Raw genomic sequence first — 18,875 nt, 5'->3', positions numbered from 1 at the left:
CTTATAAACGTGAGGTATTGCAACCCTTGATATTTATGCTCTGAAGTCCTTGCTTTGAAGGTAATATGTTTCCTGTTTCATCAAAGAAAACTTATGAGTTTAAAACATGGTGGCTGGTTTGTGGCTTTAGCTTTTGCGATGATTGATCTTGCCCTCGTCACATTTAACCTTACTTTCAGCCATTAGCATATGTCCTTGACTTACTGCTTCATTTACCTAAACTCAGATTATTAAGAGTCACTCTGAAACAAACACAATATTTATGCTTTGACATGTTTCTCAAATAAACCCTTTGAACCTTGGTATTTCCATGAATTCCTAAACTTTCTGCATGACTTATTTCTGTTCATAATCATGTCTCTTTCATGTGCTGGCCTTTTGTCTTGCTTTGTGCAATTGAAGAGGCTGGTAGCCAATTTTGAAATCTTTTCTTACTTGTTTTGACATGAACTTGACTCAAAGACGAGAGAAGAAAAAAAAGTGACAATGACTTTTAATTTGGATAACTGACTCAAGAAGAACAAAATAAAAATAAAGGTAAAAAAGAAAAGACAATGAATGTCTCCATTTGAAACAAAGAAACAAAAAAAATTATCTAAAAATAACAGTCAACTCTAATGGTTATGCCATGCATTTTGTATTAAGCCCTGATCTTTCTATCCAAACTTCCTACCTATTGTTATTGAGTTAATGGCCCTGAAATTGAGTTGCTTCCTTAGGTCAATTGCATTTAAGACCTCATTCGGCTAGCGGCGCCTTGAAGGGTTTTCGCCAACAGGCCTCTCTCATTTTTTTTTCTCAGCTCACCATTGCCTTATGGTATTCGTGAGGGTTTTTCACCAATGAGACTCTTATTTTCATTTCTCTCAACTCATAGTTGTTTTACGGTGCCCGTGAAGGTTTTCACCTCTAAGAATCTCTCATTTTTATCTCTATCAACTTACTATTGCCTTACAGTTCCCGTGAGGATTTTCACCTATAAGACTCTCTCATTTTTATTTCTCCTGATTCCTTATATTGAGGAAAACAAATAGTTCTCAAAATGCATCATCATATGCATTGCATTCTTAGCCTTAACATTCTCAAAGATTGATCTGAAGGTCTTTCTTTGGCTGTAGCTTGGCTTTTGAATAAGGTTAGAAAGAAGGGATGACATGAGGCCCAAACAACACTTGAAGTGGGGTGAGACTTACAACTTTTGGAATCGACTTAAACAATGAAGATTAACTCATGCCCCAGTTTCTTTTGACTGGGCAATTCTAAATTGTTTATTTGGTTGGACCGAACCCATAGTAGGGGAGCCTACGTATCTCACCCCTGGGAGAGGAGAATCAAGTCTCACGTAGTTCTGACAGCTCATTTTTTGCTTGACTCTGATTTCTTTTTTCTTTTTTTCTCTTTTATTGACTTTTTTTTGAACCTTTCTGACTCTATTTTACTTGACACTTTTTTCTTTTCTTTTTTTGACACTTTTTTTTTCTTCTTTTTCTGAAACTTTTTTGACTCTATTCTTTTGCTTGGCACTTATCTTTTGAGCTTTGTTGAGTGTATCTTGACTCCAAAAGAGGGATATGAAAGGAAATAGAACTAAAACTCAAATAGAGTAAACAAAGAATGACACAATGTTCGGATAGCAGAATAAAATGCCTTTGTCATATCAATCCTTGAAAATGCTAGTACATGTCATGCAATATGATAGTGAAAGATGAAGATCATTTGTGACATTTTTTACAACACTAACTTAAACTAAGACTACGGGTCGCTACTTCTTTTGCAAATTCCACCTTTGTTGTACATTCCTCATGCTTTCGTGGAGCTGATTTTTCTGTTTCTTTTGATGTAGGATCACACATCCACTATTTGACCTAATTGAGACATGTATTTCAATTGATGACCAAGTTATTCTAGTGATTCTCAAAACAATTGCCTTAATTTTTAAAGATGGCTTCAACTTGTCACCAAATGTCTCAGCACTCTACATATTTTCTTAGATGTTTTTCTAACTTTAGTCCTCTAATTCCATGTTTCATGATTAAATTGGATTTTAAGATCTGGTTGAAAATTTCGTAGGCATGTCATATCACTAGAATCAACATAAAATGTACTGTATAAAGAAAACAAAAAAAACAACACATATTTGAAATATCAGCATGACTAGAGCTTTCCTCACTGTCAATGTTCAGATAACAGAAAAAAAAACAAAACAGACTACCAAATATCCATCCTAGCAGGGAGAGAAGTAACTTCTCAATTGCTTAGCTTGACATCTTAGCCACTGGTTTGCATATCAGCATGACTAGAGCTTTCTTCACTATTAATGTTCTGCACTATATTTGATCCATATTGAATCATCTTTTCAATTTCTCTTTTCAAATCTCAACAATCTTCAATACTATGACCCTGAGCATTAGAATGATACACACATCATACATTAAGATCAAAATTTCTTGAACGCCGATTAAGAGTGTACCTAATAAGAGGAGTGATCATGCCCCACTATACTAACCTCTGAATTAAACTGGCAAACGATTCTCCAATTTGTGTAAAGCTATCTTTCAACTTCTGCCTCATTTCATTATTTGGTTTCGATAAAAAGTCGGGCCTAGACAGGCTTTGGTATGTTTGTGTAGTTAGAGGATGACTCTGGGGAGTTGGTGTGTTCCATTGTGGGTAAGATGGGGTTTGGACATGCGGTTATGCATTATACACTAGATATGGAGGTGGTGGAATAGAGTATACTGGATTTTGGGAGTGATTATTTGGACGTTGGGCATGAACTTGGGCTTGAGCCTGAGAGTGACGACGACGTAGTCTTCTTGACTGTGACCGCTGTCCAACTACAATAGTAGATGCATTTTCCTCATTCTTCTTCTCCCCAACACTTCTTGAACCCTTTTGAATTGCTTGAGTAGTCGCTTTTAGTGATGCAAAACTCACAATGCGATTGGTCTTAATTCCATCCTCCATCATCTCTCCCATTTTGAGGACCTTAATAAATGGCTTGCCTAATACAGGTAACAAGTGTTGATAATATGTTTCATCCTGCGCTTGAATAAACACCTCCACTATCTTGCTTTTTTTCATTGTCAGATTCACCCTAGCAACTTGTTCACGTCATCTGATCGCATACTCCCTGAAACTCTCAGTATTCTTCTTCTACATACTAGTTAGGGATTTTTTGTTAGGGATAAATTTCATATTATACTAAAATTTTTGCACAAATTTATTAGCTAAATCATCCTAACTGTTCCACCTATCAATATCCTGATCAACAAACCACTCTGAGGCTAGACCCAAAAGACTCTCATCAAAGTAAGCCATGAACAGTTCTTCTTTACCTCCAACACCTCTTAATTGGTTACAATAACATCTCAAATGCGCCACCGGATCCCCGTGTCCATCATAGTTCTCAAACTTAGGTACCTTAAAGTCGAGGGGAAGGTTGACACCTGGAAACATGCATAATTCCTTATATGAGACACTTTTATAACCCCCAAGTCCTTGCAAGTTCTTCATAGACAGTTCCAAACTTTTCACCTTTTGGGACATCTCCTCTTGTTCTTCTATCATAACAGGTTTTTCAGCATTTAGAGAAAATTCAGGCAATTGAGTGTAGCCATTAGGACCAGTCAACTTAAATGGGGGGTTAAGAGCATGATACTGATTACTAGAAATATTCAATACAGGATCACTTCCAGAGTGAGGAATAACAACCGTTGGATGGACATTAAAAGCAGAAGCTTCAGGTGGGGGTGGCACCACAAAAGCATGAACAATAGGTGAAGCCGAACGTGTTGTAGTCCTTTATTGAGGAGTGAGGAGATGAATATTGGAAGTGTTTGGATATTGTTGCCCAAGAGTAGACCCCGATACATATTGTGGCGTGTCAAAAAAAAATGAAAAATTTATGCATGAGACACTGGAGGCAAGCCAAAAATATATTCCAGATTATCAGTGGAAAATGAAGGAGGTGGCAACCCGTTAGCCCAAGCTCGATGCATTTCTATCATTTACTGCCTTAATTTCTGAATCTCTTCATTAGCTCTTAAATTCTCATTCCCCGAACTCCCTATCTGATTAGTGACAACAACCTCGGTATCCTTGTTGTCCAGAACTTTCTCTTCGACTTGGTGCAATATGGAGGACCAGCCAAAATGCCACAAACCAGCCACCTTAAACTAACTGAACAAGAGACAAAAAATGCGTTAGAGTTCACCATTTTTTTTCAAAACCTCTTTTTCCCCTTTTTAAAAGATCACCGAACCACAAAAGAGTGCCTACGTATCTCACTCCCGGGTGAGGAGAATTAGGTGTGCGTAATTCGTGAAGTCTTAACAAAATGGCCAATTAAACTCTTTTCTCTCTTTTCATTGAAATTTTGAGAAGAAAAGAAAATAATAAAATGTCAAAAGAATTGACGAAAATCTTTTTGATTTTTCCAGCTTTAACATCCCTAATACAAAATGAAACCTATGATTACCAAAGAAGAATCTTTTTGGGTTTTCGATTTTGAATTTCATATGAAAATGAAATTTGGAAAATCTTTTTGTAGTTTTCTTTTAAAAATGTATATGAAACACCTACTCTAAATGAAGAGTGAAGAAATTTTTTTTGGAATTTTTTAAATAAGATCCCCGAACCTGAAAAGGCTGCCTATGTTTCTCATTTCCGAGAGATGAGAATCAGGGGTGCGTAGTTTGTCCAGATTGGACAATTAAAGAATTAAAGAATAAACAAAACATTGAATTGAGAGATATGACTACAACGATGAAAATAAAATCTTTTTTGGGATTTTCAATTTGACACTTCACATAAAACCAACACCAACAACTATGAAAGAAATTTTTTTTGGTAGTTTCATTATAAGAGATGTACAAAGAACCTACCATCTTTTGATTTTCTTTTATAAAAATCTCCTATTAAGAATTTTTTTTTTGAAATTTTTGAATTATGAATGCTTACTAAAGAAACAAAAGAAAAATCTTTTGATGTTTTTGTTTTTGACAAATAGTGCAAAAGGTAAAAAATCCTTTTTGAATTTTTGGGTCGTGAAGAACAAAAGCCATAAAGAACTCTAAAAATAAACTACAAGACTCTTTTTTGATTCACTTTTTCTCTTTTCTCTTTTTATTTTTTTCATGCCTATACACCTTTCTTTAATTCTAGCACATGTTTTCCCCCAATCAGTCTATCAAATGACCATATTATCCTAAAAAATATAACAATTAGCACGTAGGGATGCTTTAGAGGTGAGTCTCCTACAAAGGACCTAGTGGATCTCGCTAGGTCTCAATATGATGCAGATAAGTATGACCTAAAGGCTGACCTACGATGGGGTTTACTAACAAAGTTGTTCGGGGGGAGCGTATGGTCTATAGTGGCTGCTTTGATTTCCACTTACTCCATACTAGCCGACGGCTCCCCCTTCTAAAATAAAGGTGACTCAACTATAGGTCGTGTACACAACGTGTACTACAGAACTTGTTGCGAAAAGAATTGACTCGGGTTATGCAAATGATGCCAGATATACAACAGTAACACATAAGAAAAAATTGCAAACAAAGAGCACGTAAGCATGCCACAATGATAAAACAATACAAACAATCACACAAATACGTTTACACACCCATAATGTCAAACTAGGCCGATATAACTCCAAAAAATAAGCTCGAATTCTGAAAAGTCCCCAGTAGAGTCGCCAGAATTGTCACACCCTTTTTTTGTTCTGTTATGGTAAAACAGAGTAGCAAAATGTGAAGGGGAGGGCACGGTAGGGGTGTGGTGAGGTGTAAAAGTTAGTTAGTATAAAGAAATATTATTGATTTAATTTGTTAGGAATTTATTGATATTTTGTTATTTTTGTATTTTTGTGGGGGTATAATCACTTGGGTGAGGGTGTATGATAACGTGAGGTGAAAAGTGGATGAATTGGGCTTCGTGAGGGACAAAATTAGGTGTCTACACCTAAAATATGGCTATATATATAAACTTGTTAAGAGATTAATTAGAAGCATAACTATTTCTACAGATAATTACATAAAGTCAAAATAGAAATTATATGGCACGATTCTACGGTGCGGTAGAAGGTGGCTCAGCGATCCAGTGTTCGGGGCTGATGGTGATGGTTAGAATGGTAGTTATGTCTGTTTTAATGATTTCTATGGTCATTTTTGCCTGTAGGGACTACTTTAACAATGAGAAGGACGATAAGTGGTATTATCGTGGAGGTGGAGGAGGTTGTTATGCTAGTGGCGATTGTGGCGGTGGTGGTGATTGCGGTGGTGACTAAAGACTCTTGTTATTGTTGTGGAGTAGATAGCTTGTTCTTGGATATATATTGATTTTCTTTTGGATTTTGTATTAATATGTAAAATGTAAATGTGGATAGCATTTTTGTTTGTTTTGTGTGATATTTTGTTCATGTTTATCTATGTTTTCTTTCATTTTTGTTTGTATAAATCTTGATTTCACATGTTCTGTTCTTTCATTCCTACACCACATAATTTGGGCTTAAGTCCAAACTTTTTTCTCCATTCATGTTAACTTATTATCATTCAATTATATGCAATATGAATATTTTATTTGCTTCATAGCAAAATTACGCATTGGGCCCGTGCAAAGCACGGGTATACCTATCTAGTGTTGATAGAAAAGAGGTCCACCCCTGCTCCCGATCAAATAAGTATGCGAGACTTGTAAGGGACATTCACACTCTGATACTAGGTTAGTACACATAAATTAACTAAGATTTAATGATAAAAATTTAGTGCAAAACAAATGCTACTTTCCAAGTTCATATGTGATCATTTCTCCAAATTATAATCTGTATTTGACAAAGATCTAGCTAAATATACAGTGAGTACAAGCACTACAAATGCTTGTTACAAAGAAAAATGTGGAAAAATTCATAATTATAGCGACTCAAATACATATTGGTTTGATAAGTTCAATAACTACGATTAGTAATCAAGCTTTTTTTGGTATCAGTTTCAAAGAGTCTCGTTTTCTGGTTGTTATTCCCGTGCTTTCATCCAAATTAATAGATTTAGGAAAGACGCCATCAGGAAGCTCCCATTCGAATTCGTGAAACAACGATCCCAGAGCGAAATGCATCATGCGATGGACTAAAGTCAAGGCAACACATATAATGTTGACCCTTCATATCCAATTTTAAGCTGAGAAGCCTTTTCGGCTTGAAACTCATAGGGTCATCCCAACATTCAGCATTTCTTCCAATTGCCCACACATTTACTAGGACTTGAGTGCCTTTTGGTACGTCGTACCCCAGGAACTTGGTGTCATGAATTTTCTCCCTTGGGATCAAGAAAGGGGCAGGAGGATGTAAACGAAGTGATTCTTTGATTACAGCTTGCATATAAGGGAGATTGTCAATGTCACTCTCTTCAAACTTCTTGTTTGGTCCTACTACTCTTGATATCTCTGTTTTCACTTTGTCCATTGCTTCTGGATGACGCAAAAGATCTGTCATTGCCCATTCTACGCTGCTGCTAGTCGTCTCTGAACTAGCTAAAAACATCTCCTGTAATTTCGTACAACGAACAAAAGTTATCGCTCCCGCTCCCCTTTATTTATATATGCAAAGTCGTTGCTTACTTAGATGAAGGTGAAAATGAGAAGGTATAATTTGCTTCATTCATTCCCATTATCGATAAATGATCTAGAAAAAATTATATTCAAAGAAGTAAGGATCTAAAAGTGTAGTTCATATTATCTGAAAAAAAAGTTGCAATGGTACTACCATTCATATTTTTAGAAGTCTTTTTTTATGGGCAAAATTGGGAAGATGAGAGAGCACAAAATGACCAGAGGCAAATATCATGATGAAGTATGGAAGTTTGATTTGTTTGCAGCCATCCCCAGGTTTGCAAACCAAGTCGTGGACCTTCTAGAGTGATCTTTCCCCTGTCACCATATAAACAATGTCGACACCAACTTCGACAATTACTTGTTGGGGCACCACAATTCACAGCCCAAGCTTTTCCCCAAAAGCATGTTGCCCTAACTCATGATATCTATCGAAACGTTTCCCTGGAACCATTTTGTGTATCTCAACCATTTGCCATAAAGTGTGTACTAAGTTATAATCCAAGATAGTACTAGCACCGTTACACCAGGTGCCTGAAATTAAATTATATCCAAAATAAATAAATGAATATCATTTTGACTTAAATCGTATCATTAAATTCATCGTCAACAATTACACTTGATTTCGACTTATTCCTCATCGATGTTCTTGCAGGTTTCAGAGCTTGTTCTTTTCCTTGATACCAATATTGTTATTGAAGAAGAACCCATTGAAAATTTGGTATACCCTCTATTTGTGATAGGATGGTTTGTTTTGTATTGAGTCGGGTCGGATCCATTTATGTAACTTATGGGCTGATGAATTTTAAAAAGAAATTATACATGTGGATGCTGATGTGGAATATTGAGTTGACTTTTTTAATCTAGGTGGCATCCTTGGTGAAATTCTGTTTGAGTGAGGGGTATTTTTGAGCTAAATATTTAACGGAGGGGTATTTTTGGACCAAAAAACTAACGAGGGGTATTTTTGATCCATTTCAGATAGTTCAGGGGTATTTTTTTACCCTTTTTCATTTTTTTTAATTATACTTGCGTCAAATCAAAATACTTTTCATGTGCCGCTTTTTAGAGAGTCAAATTGTATATACCTGAAAAATCGCAGTTTACTGAACTTTTCGTGTAGTTCACGAATATCTAACGTTTAATTTTAGAATGTTGAATTAATCTAATCTAATTTAGCTTCAAAAATTAATCAAATTAACTTTCAAAAAGTGAAAAATACCAAGTATTTGAATGGAAGGAGTAAACATTTGCTTGTTTTACACTATACTTTTTTTAAAAGAATAAATAAATAACATGTACGCATACAATTAGTACAAAATGGGGGTTGCTTCACTGGCTTCATATAATAGCCGCCCTGATTTCATACATATGAAATATGAGTTTAATATGTATACCTTGACCCCTAACTCACTCCGATTTGGGGTAACTTTAAAACATAGGCAAAAGTGAGGGATAAATTTTGGCCCCTTTTTTCTCAAATAATTTGAAGTTTCAAACACGTATATTCCACCCCTTTCATATTGGATCTTCAAATATGAGAGAATTTTTTAGGGATAAGGGTATCAAAAAATTGAGGAGTAAATTTTCCCCTTCTTTCTCAAATAATTTGAAGTTTCGAACATGTATTTTCCACCCCTTTCATACTGGATCACAAATATGAGAGAATTTGTTAGGGATAAGGGTATCAATGAACCAAAAGTGAAACGGATGGTAAAATTGAGCTATTTCGAATAGTACAATAACAAAGTCCAACTTTTTTCAAAGGAGAAAAATAAAAATAAAAAGAACAGAAAGATGATATTTAAACTAGTAACATGATTAAAGTGGCACAATAGTAGTAGAAGCTGTTGTTCTTCTTTGGGTTTAGTTAAATCTGTTTTTTTTTTATCTTCAAACATATGTTTAAATAATTATATGAACAATCAAATGAAGTTCAAAATCTGTATTTTGAACTTCGAACTTTTAATAATAAGTTCAACCCAGTTGATGAACATCAACAAAATGAAGTTCAAACTATTTTTTGAAAATTAACAAAACTAAATGTTAAGAACATCAATACAAGTTCAACCAGCTTATGAACTATCAAAATGAAGTTTCATGAACTTCAAACACAAGTTCAAATAGTTGAAGAACTATCAACATAAATTTCAAACTATTTTTTTAAAAAAATAGTAAAAATCAACTTTAAGAAAAAGAGATGAAACAGAAAGATCTAAATTCACCGAATTCATGGTGTGTCCTTAAAAAAATTATTTTCCTCAGTACCCGAGGTTATGGAGTATATCCGCTTAGGATAAAATGAATTACTTCGATAAAATAGCGGTACCTCAAATTTTGTCGAACTGCAAACACACTCAACGGGAGCAAATCACACTAGAGTTTTTTTTTATGAAAGAGGAGTATTTTTTATTTCAAACTTCATGTCTATACCTGAGAAAAAATTCAGATATTTATAGCCATCAAGGTGTTGCTTCATGAAGCGAAGCAGTGGTTCAAAAAGGTGCTACCCTTCATAAAGGTGCAACTCTTCAAAAAAGGTGCAACTTTTCGAAAAAGTCACAACCCTTTGAAAAGATCATAACCATCCAATCCGAAAAGGTGCCTATTCAAATTTCATTTTTTCTCTTGATGTCTTTCCAAAAAACACCTATTCATTTTCCATTCACGCCTCTAAAAAGTCCAACAGTCCCCCACATGAATGGGGGTGACTATTTTATAAATAATTTATGGAAAAGTGTGTGATTTACAAGCAAAAACTAATTCCATCTGGATAAGTGAGTTTTCCTTTGAATTTTTCGTAGTGAACATGCATCGGATGCACTTGATCAATTGGTAGATTTGATATCTTTGAACCGTCGAACGTTAATGTACACCTAGGTAACACAAGTCACACAATTAGCCTTTTATTATTTGTGGTTCTCACGATTTTGTTCGTTTTAGCCATGAACATGTCCCAATTTTATGAGAGCGTAGAGAATAGGACTTTACTAACATTCTCCTTGAAGCGGCTTTCACTTCACCCTCACATAGGTGATTCCTAAACATTTAATCCTGTAGATCAAACTATTTGGTCAAACCTGCCAAACTTAGAAACCATTAAAAAGATTCAAACTATAAGCTTTATCCTTGTTCTCTGAACATTGTCTTCATCATGAGAATGGGTTGAGTATATTGACAATGTTGATCCATAAATCACAACTTTGTTTGATATCCTTGAACTTAGCTCTTGGAATCTCCTGTCTGTTAGGTAGAGTTACCGCCATACTGACTTGTCATAGGCCTTAAACCCATTCCCTTCGATGATCTCTCAACTCCATCTCTAGATTGGACTTTTTTGTAAATGGATCAGACATATATTCCCTTGACTTTACATAGTCAACAATGATAATTCCACTAGAGAGTAATTTTTTAACGGTATTTTATCTCCGTCTTATTTGACGAGATTTACCGTTGTACATCATGCTCCCTATCCTACCTATTGTCTCTTGACTATCACAGTGTATACATATCGGCGCCAAAGGTTTGGTCCAATAAAGAATATATTTCAAAAAATTCTAAAGCTATTCAGCATCTTCACCGATTTTATCTAACGCGATAAATTCAGATTCCATTATAGAGAGGGCAATACATTCTGTTCGAACGATTTCCAAGAGAATGCTCCTCCTTCTAAAGTAAATACACATCCACTTGTGGATTTTACTTCATTCAATCTGGTGATCTAATTTGCATCACTATATTCTTCAATTACCGTTGGATATTTGTTATAATGTAGAGCATAGTCTTGAGTATATTTTAGATACCCAAAAACTTTTTCCATTGCCACCCAATGAGTTTGATTAGGATTACTCATGTACCGACTCAATTTACTAATAGCACATGCTATATCTAGTTGCATACAATTCATGATATACGTCACACTTACCAACGCTCTCGCGTAGTGTTGATGCCCAATTTTGACTCTTCTTTTTCATAAAATTAGCTTCTCGATGCTTAGGATTTTTGAATATTTTTTTTCAATATATATATATATATATATATATATATATATATATATACTTATTTTTTAAAATTAACAATTTGAAAATGATATTTTTTCTTATCTTTGCTATTAAATACTAATAACACATCTTATAAATTCGCTCGGGAAAATAATAATAATAATAATAATAATATATATGTTTTTTTTTAAAAAAAAAATTATCATTTCACTCTCTTTTATAAAATGAAAAATAAATATATATTAATGTATTAACATAATGCTTGCTAGATTATCATATTTTTTGCAATTTATTGTATTTTATATTTTTTGAATTATAGCTAAACGTATTTTAAATATATACATAATTAAAATCGTGCATGTGTGTATACATATATGTGTGTGTGTGTGTGTGTATACATATATATATATGTGTGTGTGTGTGTATATATATATATATATATGTACACTTTTAAAATAAATTAATAAGAATAAGTAAGCATCGTTGAATTAGTTAAGTGAAATCGATTTGAAAAAATTAGATTATGAATTTGGGCCAATTTCTTTAAACAATTTTCAGCTGAAAGAAAAGAAAGAGACTCACTACCCAATTCCTAAATACCCCTTCCTAGGCCTAAACATCCAAGCACCGGCCCCAAACCCCAAATCGACCCGACCCACCTTACAACTCTCCCCTTTAATCGATTAAAACAAGAAAAAATTACATCAACTAGCAACCTTAAGAAATTAATTACAATTTATAGTAATAGTTTTTCAAAACTACAACTAATAACTAAAACTAGCAATATTTTACCTTTTCTTAGGAATAGAGCTTGACTTTAACTCACCTTTTTACCTTATCCTTTTTTCATGCCATATACCAATTTCAGTTTCCTCCAATTTTTTTTTTTCAAATTTCGAGTTTTTCTCTATGAATCTTGATAAACTTTGCATCCAACTATTAAGGTAAGGTTTTTTTTTTTTCAATTAATGCATGTTATATTTTCCATATAAACTCTTTTATATATTTTATTGTCAATTTTTTTTTCAATTTTTTCATTATTCTTCTTCTTGGTCTGTTAGGGTTTGATTTTTTTTTTTTTGAGTTTGTGTTGAATTCTTTGGTTTTTCGATATAATGGAACAACATGCAAATCGTAGTAGTTCAGTTAGGGCTAATAAACCGATGAATTTAGTTTCCGATGAACTTTCATCGTTTAATCTCGAGTTAACTCAAGATGAAGATTTTAACTTGGGTTCTACTAATATTCAGCCTAAGGGAGGTGTTATTAGTGAAGAAGCGAGTTTGAGGCACCGTAACAATCTGGAAAATAAGGTGAAAAAATGAAACAAAAAAGTTTAATAAAACCTTCATCCCCAAAACCCCAAAAATTTTAAAAATCGATGAACAAGAGAAAGCCGAATGATAAAGTTGAATCTAGTAAAATTTCAAGTCTTGTTTCATCTGATTTTGAATTTGAAGAAGAGAAAGTAGAGGAGGTATGATTCTATATGTAAAATTTTATATTTTCTTGAAAACATGTTCATAGATGTATTTTATATATACAATTTATTAGGTGTGTATTTATTTTTCTATTTCTTTAAGATTTAAAATTGAAGTATATATTGTGTTTTTAAGATATAAAATTGTAGCCCCTAATTGTATTTATTTTATATCTGTTATCTGTAAAATTTATATTTTGTACAAAGGTTGGTTATTGATAAAAAGTGTATAATTTATGTATTTTGTACATACTGAATATGTATTTGTATTTAAGATATGTGTAATATATTTGTATTTTGACAATGATAGGGTTTGTATTTCATGTTCAGTTGTAACATATTCTGGTTACTAAAAATACTTATTGTATTCATAATATATATATATATATATATATATATAAATATATATTTTATTGTTATTAGTTGTATTCTGTAAATACATAAGTGTCACTCTTTTGACATGTAAAGTATATACATCCTACAGTTTAGATATTTTTTTTATTTTGTTTACTGTTAAGATTTGTGTTTGATGTTAAGTTGTATTTGTTATTCATTTGATTTAAACAATAAGATGTACTTCTTTATTCTTGATAAGCATGATTTTTGTCATAGTTATGTATAAATATAATACATATGTCAGTTTTTTTAAGATAGGGATAATGTAACTTTAAGATGTATTTCATAAATACATATATGTCATTGTTTTGACATATAATTGAATTTTGTGGTGTATAAATTTTGCGTGATCAAATATAGATGAAAAGAGTATTGCTCAAATTTGCTCTACATATAGGGTGCCATATGATCAATGACATTGAAGATCATATTAAGTCAATTTTAACGAAGAATCAGTACAACATTTTTTGTAGTAATAACATATTTGCTATCTTCATGAAGAAAAAGATTTGTATGGTCCAAGTGCAGTTTGAAAGATGTATTATGTTGCTTGAGACTAAGGAAAGTACTGCAAATGCCATAGTAATTCGTGTGAAGGGCACAAATCTTCATTTCAGTCCTAGAGAGTTTGATGTGGTTAATGATTTGAATTGTGTTTCAAACAAGGACAATTTTGTGTTTGATGATGATCTTTCGAATAGAATTATTGAGGAATATTTTAACAGTGCCAAGTATATTCAGAAAAGAGAATTATTTGCTGCTTTTTCTGAAAAAATTTGGGGGAAAGACAATGATGAGGATGCCGTCAAGTTTGCTAATCTCTATTTTATTCACACATTTTTGTTGTCTGCTGTTGATACTATAGTTATTCCATGGCTATATTTTAATTTGGTTGAGAGTAATCACTACAGTGATTATCCTTGGGGGTCTGTTGCATTTGAGGAATTAGCCAAAAGCTTGAATAAAAAGCTGAAATCGAAAGGAAAGTTTTATATGCTACATGGAATGCCTCTGGCCATTCAAATTTGATTGTATGAGTGTTGTTCCACTGTTCATCGTAATGTTGCTTCAAGGATGGACAATCAAATTCCCCGTCTTTTGATTTGGAAAACAAATGCTCCCCGTCCACGATTCGAATCTCTTATGGAAAGCATGTTTAATGATGCAGATGTCAAGATAAGTTTCCTTTATATCTTTTATTTTTTATGTTGATTATTTGAAAATGCATTTACTGTTTTTGTATATGTTTATACACAAAATATAATTTGTCAATGCATATGCATTTATGTAAAAGGTTAAATGTTTTGTAATGTCAGTGATTTATGTTCCTACTATCATTGGTGTTACCATCTAAAAACCTTTTTCGTTTTATGTGATATAAATTGTAGGTTTCTTTTAACAATATTGAGCCAACACGAAAGGAGATTTCATTCTTTCGGATACTCAAGAAGGTTGTTCCTGCAGGTGTAAGTCACAAAGATGATAAGGTTAATTCAGATGATGATTTTCAGGATCCTCCACATCCACAAAAATATTCAATCACCCAAAAAAAAATCATGACGATTCATCAACTTCACCTGTCAAGAAAAAGTTGAAGCAACAACATAAAGGTTTGGATGAGCAAACACCAAAAAGGAACCCTCCACCTCATTTTGCAAAGAAGCTTTCTGTCAGGACTCCAATTTTTATGCCGATTCAACCAAAATATAAAGTAGCTTCAAAGAGAAAAGACATAAACCGATCAGAAAATAAAAAATCTATTCCGGTTCAGCCACTTGATTCGTCTTCGTTCAGTTCTGGAGATGAAGATGATTTTGTTTCGAAGAAAGTGTTTGACAAGTTTCACAATGAGGTAATTTGTGTTTAAATTTTGAATTATTTTATTTTCATATATAATTTATTTATTTTGAATTAGGTTCATCAAGAGATGAAATCCATCTGTGGCCTAGTATCATCAAGGTGTGATCAGATAATAAATGCAATAACTAAGATTCAGATACAATAATTTTTAAAAATAATTTGCAATCTTCAATACATATACAACATATGTATTTTATAAATTAAGATATACATTTATAAGAAACAATGTCTTTTTTTCTTTTATAATATGTATTTTTTTTTAAATGCTAATATGTATACATCTCTTTTTGATAATATGTATAACACATGATGTGTTAAATACATATTCTGCATATACAGTTGTATTTGAGTAAATACATATGCAGTTGTAATATGTGCTTTTCAAATCATGATATGTATAATCATATATACAAATGCTGTGAGATTATAAATAGTTAGTTTAATACTGATCTTGTTATTTTTTAATATTTTTTTAACGTAAAAAAAAAAAAAGATAAGGACAATGAAGTTGATAAGCCACCCATGGATGAAGCTGAAAAGACTACAACACACCATGAATCCACTCCAAAGTTTGTGCATGATCTTTATAAGAATTTTGAAGGCTCATTGGTAAGTTAATTGTTTACATTCATATGTATTTTATTTTCTTTATACAGTGGGAATTAATCTTTACATATAAGAATTATGCATGTGCAACAGGTTACTGAAGAGATCAAAGAGAATTGAAGTGCTAGTTTGATGGAGGTGTATAATGAAGATAAAAATGATGTTCTGGTAAATAGTTTATTTTATTTGTTTCATGCTAGTTATATAGTAGAATAATAATATGTTTTACGCTTTAATTTACCGTTTATGAAGTTTATGAAAGGATACAACTGATATTGATCAGCATGAAGCAAGAGATATATGTGAATCACTGGTATGCTGAATATATTTATGATGTTTTTAGTTCTAAACAACTGTTGTTGTTGTCATTTAATTTGTTTCAACATTGTTTGTAGAACACAAAATTCGTTGATGATAATATCGGCGAAGCACATATATCAGATTCTCAATTCTCATTTTCAGATGAGGTGCTCAAAAGCATTAATCTTGATTTCATAAAATTCAATTTGGGAGTTGAAGATGAGTCTAAGGTATTTGCATTCTACCCCTTCATTTATTTTGATAATGTTTCACATTTATAAAATATTTTTATATTTATATAGAACACAGGAGGTGCTGCAGAAATGACTGTGAATACATCAACAGAAGATGAGTCCAAGGTATGCTGAAAACGTACATTGTCTGCATTTATTTATTTTGCTGTAAATTCACTTTAACAAGATTATTATATTTTGTATACAAAACACAAATGATCCTGCAGAAATGGATGAAAATAAATCAACAAAAGATTAGTTCAAGGTAGCATTGTCTGCATTTGATTATTTTGATATTGTGCAACATTGTAACATTTTTATACATTTAACACAGAATAAAAAATCTGATGCTGAAAAGATTGTAAGCATATCAGAAGATTATCAGGCAGAAATAAATGAAAATAAATCACCAAAAGATGCGTCAAAGGTAGCATTCTTTGCTTTTGTTTCAACATTATAACATATTTATACATTATATGTAGGACAAAGAATGTGATGCTGAAAAGATTTTAAATCCATTAAAACATAATGTAGATAACTCAAAGTTGAATCAGCAAAATCAGTCTCCAGTTCACATTCATGAAGCAGTAACTGAAGAAAGAAAAGCTGAACAAAATTTACCAGGCTCTCAAGTCACTATTCCTGATGAGCTTTTACCGAGTCTTAATGCATATGCTAATCACGAAAAAAGTCTAATTGTACATCCATCGGCAAATGAAGCACAACAAACACCCATGCATATTTCAAGGATTAAGCGACCATCTAGATTCAAAGAGTCACCATTCACAATGAATTTTGGTTCAGCATCTGGTTAGTACACTAACATATATTATATGGTTAACAACTTTGTTTACTTTATATTATTATGACATGTAATGGCTAAGAAGTATGACATGTAATCTATAAATATTTCTTTTTATTATATAATGGCTAAGAAGTATGTCATGTAATTTGTAAATATGCACCAATACATTAGTGGCACTTGTTTGATATGATAAAATTTAGATTTGTATTTGTTTTGATTACTACTAAGATTTGTATTTGATGTTATGTTGTTTTTGTTATTCATTAGATATTGATTATGACAAGTATGTTATTTGAAATAATTCTGAACAATTAAAATACATAATTTTTTTGTTAGCTTGGAATCATGTTTATATTTTGTTTTTTGATAACTTCAATATGTATCAGTGATGTATTTACAATATACATATGATACAATTATGTATACATTTTTGTATGATAATTTCCAGATGTATTTTATAAATACATCTGTTTCATTATTATGAAATATCATTGCCTTTTTCGTTCATTTTTGGTATGACTTAACAATAAATGAGGCACAGAAGAGGAGCGCAAAATATTCAATCAGAAGCATCCATTCGTATCTCATCTGATTAATGATATAGACGACACTAAGGTTACCAACAAGTTTCTGAAGTGGCTTTTTGTGGACCTTCTTAAATTTCATGCGAAGAGGTATATACGTTAGAACCTAATTGTAATAATATTTAAATATAAGTTTCTGTTAATGATGAATCACTATGTTTAATGACTGAACAGAAGTACCAATGAAGAACACTATAAGAAGGGAAAGTCCAAAATACTAGTAATTAATTTTGAAGTTTTATCTGTGGAAAATAAGAATTGTTCTACATTATGGGCACTCCTGGACAATCATGGTCTGATGAAGTAAGTGTTGTACTATTAAGTGAAAAAGTATTATATTTGGAATGAAACTTATTTGAGTGCTACATATGTATATTCATATATACATATGTAAATGCTTGTTATGATGTAGTTGAATATGTATATTTGTATATACATATACTGTTAATCTATATGTTCTTATATATGTATATGGTATATACATATGTAGTGTTACCTGCTATGAGTTTTAATTTTATTATTTAATTTTAAATATGAATTTTATTGTAATGCAGCAAATTGATGTATGCTTTTACTATCTGCGAAAAAAATCTAAGTATGATCCAAATAGTTCATACAAGTACAGCACTGTTGACAACAATTTCATCAATACTATATACAGTGTGCTAGATGTGTATAGAATTGATGATGCATCTCTTAATGTTGGTGGAAAGGAATACATCTAAATGAGTACATAAACGAATTCCGCATGCATGCTACAGTGCCTTGGCATACGGTTGATCATATTTTTATTCCTGTCAACATGAAGGCCAAACATCATTAGATTCTTGCGGTTATATCTTTCAATGATAAATGCATTTATGTATATAATTCTTTGTCGTCTGCTGGTCATGATGCTGCGGTGCTTGCTGAAGTTGAAAAGTTAGATGAGGTTATACCTATATGTCTCGTTGCATGTAAATTTTACGAGAAGAAGGGTATTGATATTGCTAATCATCCAAATTA

The 18,875-nt window shown here is 32.3% G+C and overlaps 1 pseudogene; it reads right to left on the bottom strand.

Annotated features, from left to right (window-relative positions):
- Positions 1-6,966: 6,966 nt before the first annotated feature.
- Positions 6,967-18,875, bottom strand: part of LOC107843624 — a 67,195-nt pseudogene continuing 55,286 nt past the window's right edge.

Source organism: Capsicum annuum, chromosome 10 (genome assembly GCF_002878395.1).
Source record: "Capsicum annuum cultivar UCD-10X-F1 chromosome 10, UCD10Xv1.1, whole genome shotgun sequence".
NCBI classification, from domain to species: Eukaryota; Viridiplantae; Streptophyta; class Magnoliopsida; order Solanales; family Solanaceae; genus Capsicum; species Capsicum annuum.
Note: the sequence above shows the minus strand (reverse complement) of the source record. Positions and strands in the feature narration are given on the sequence as shown.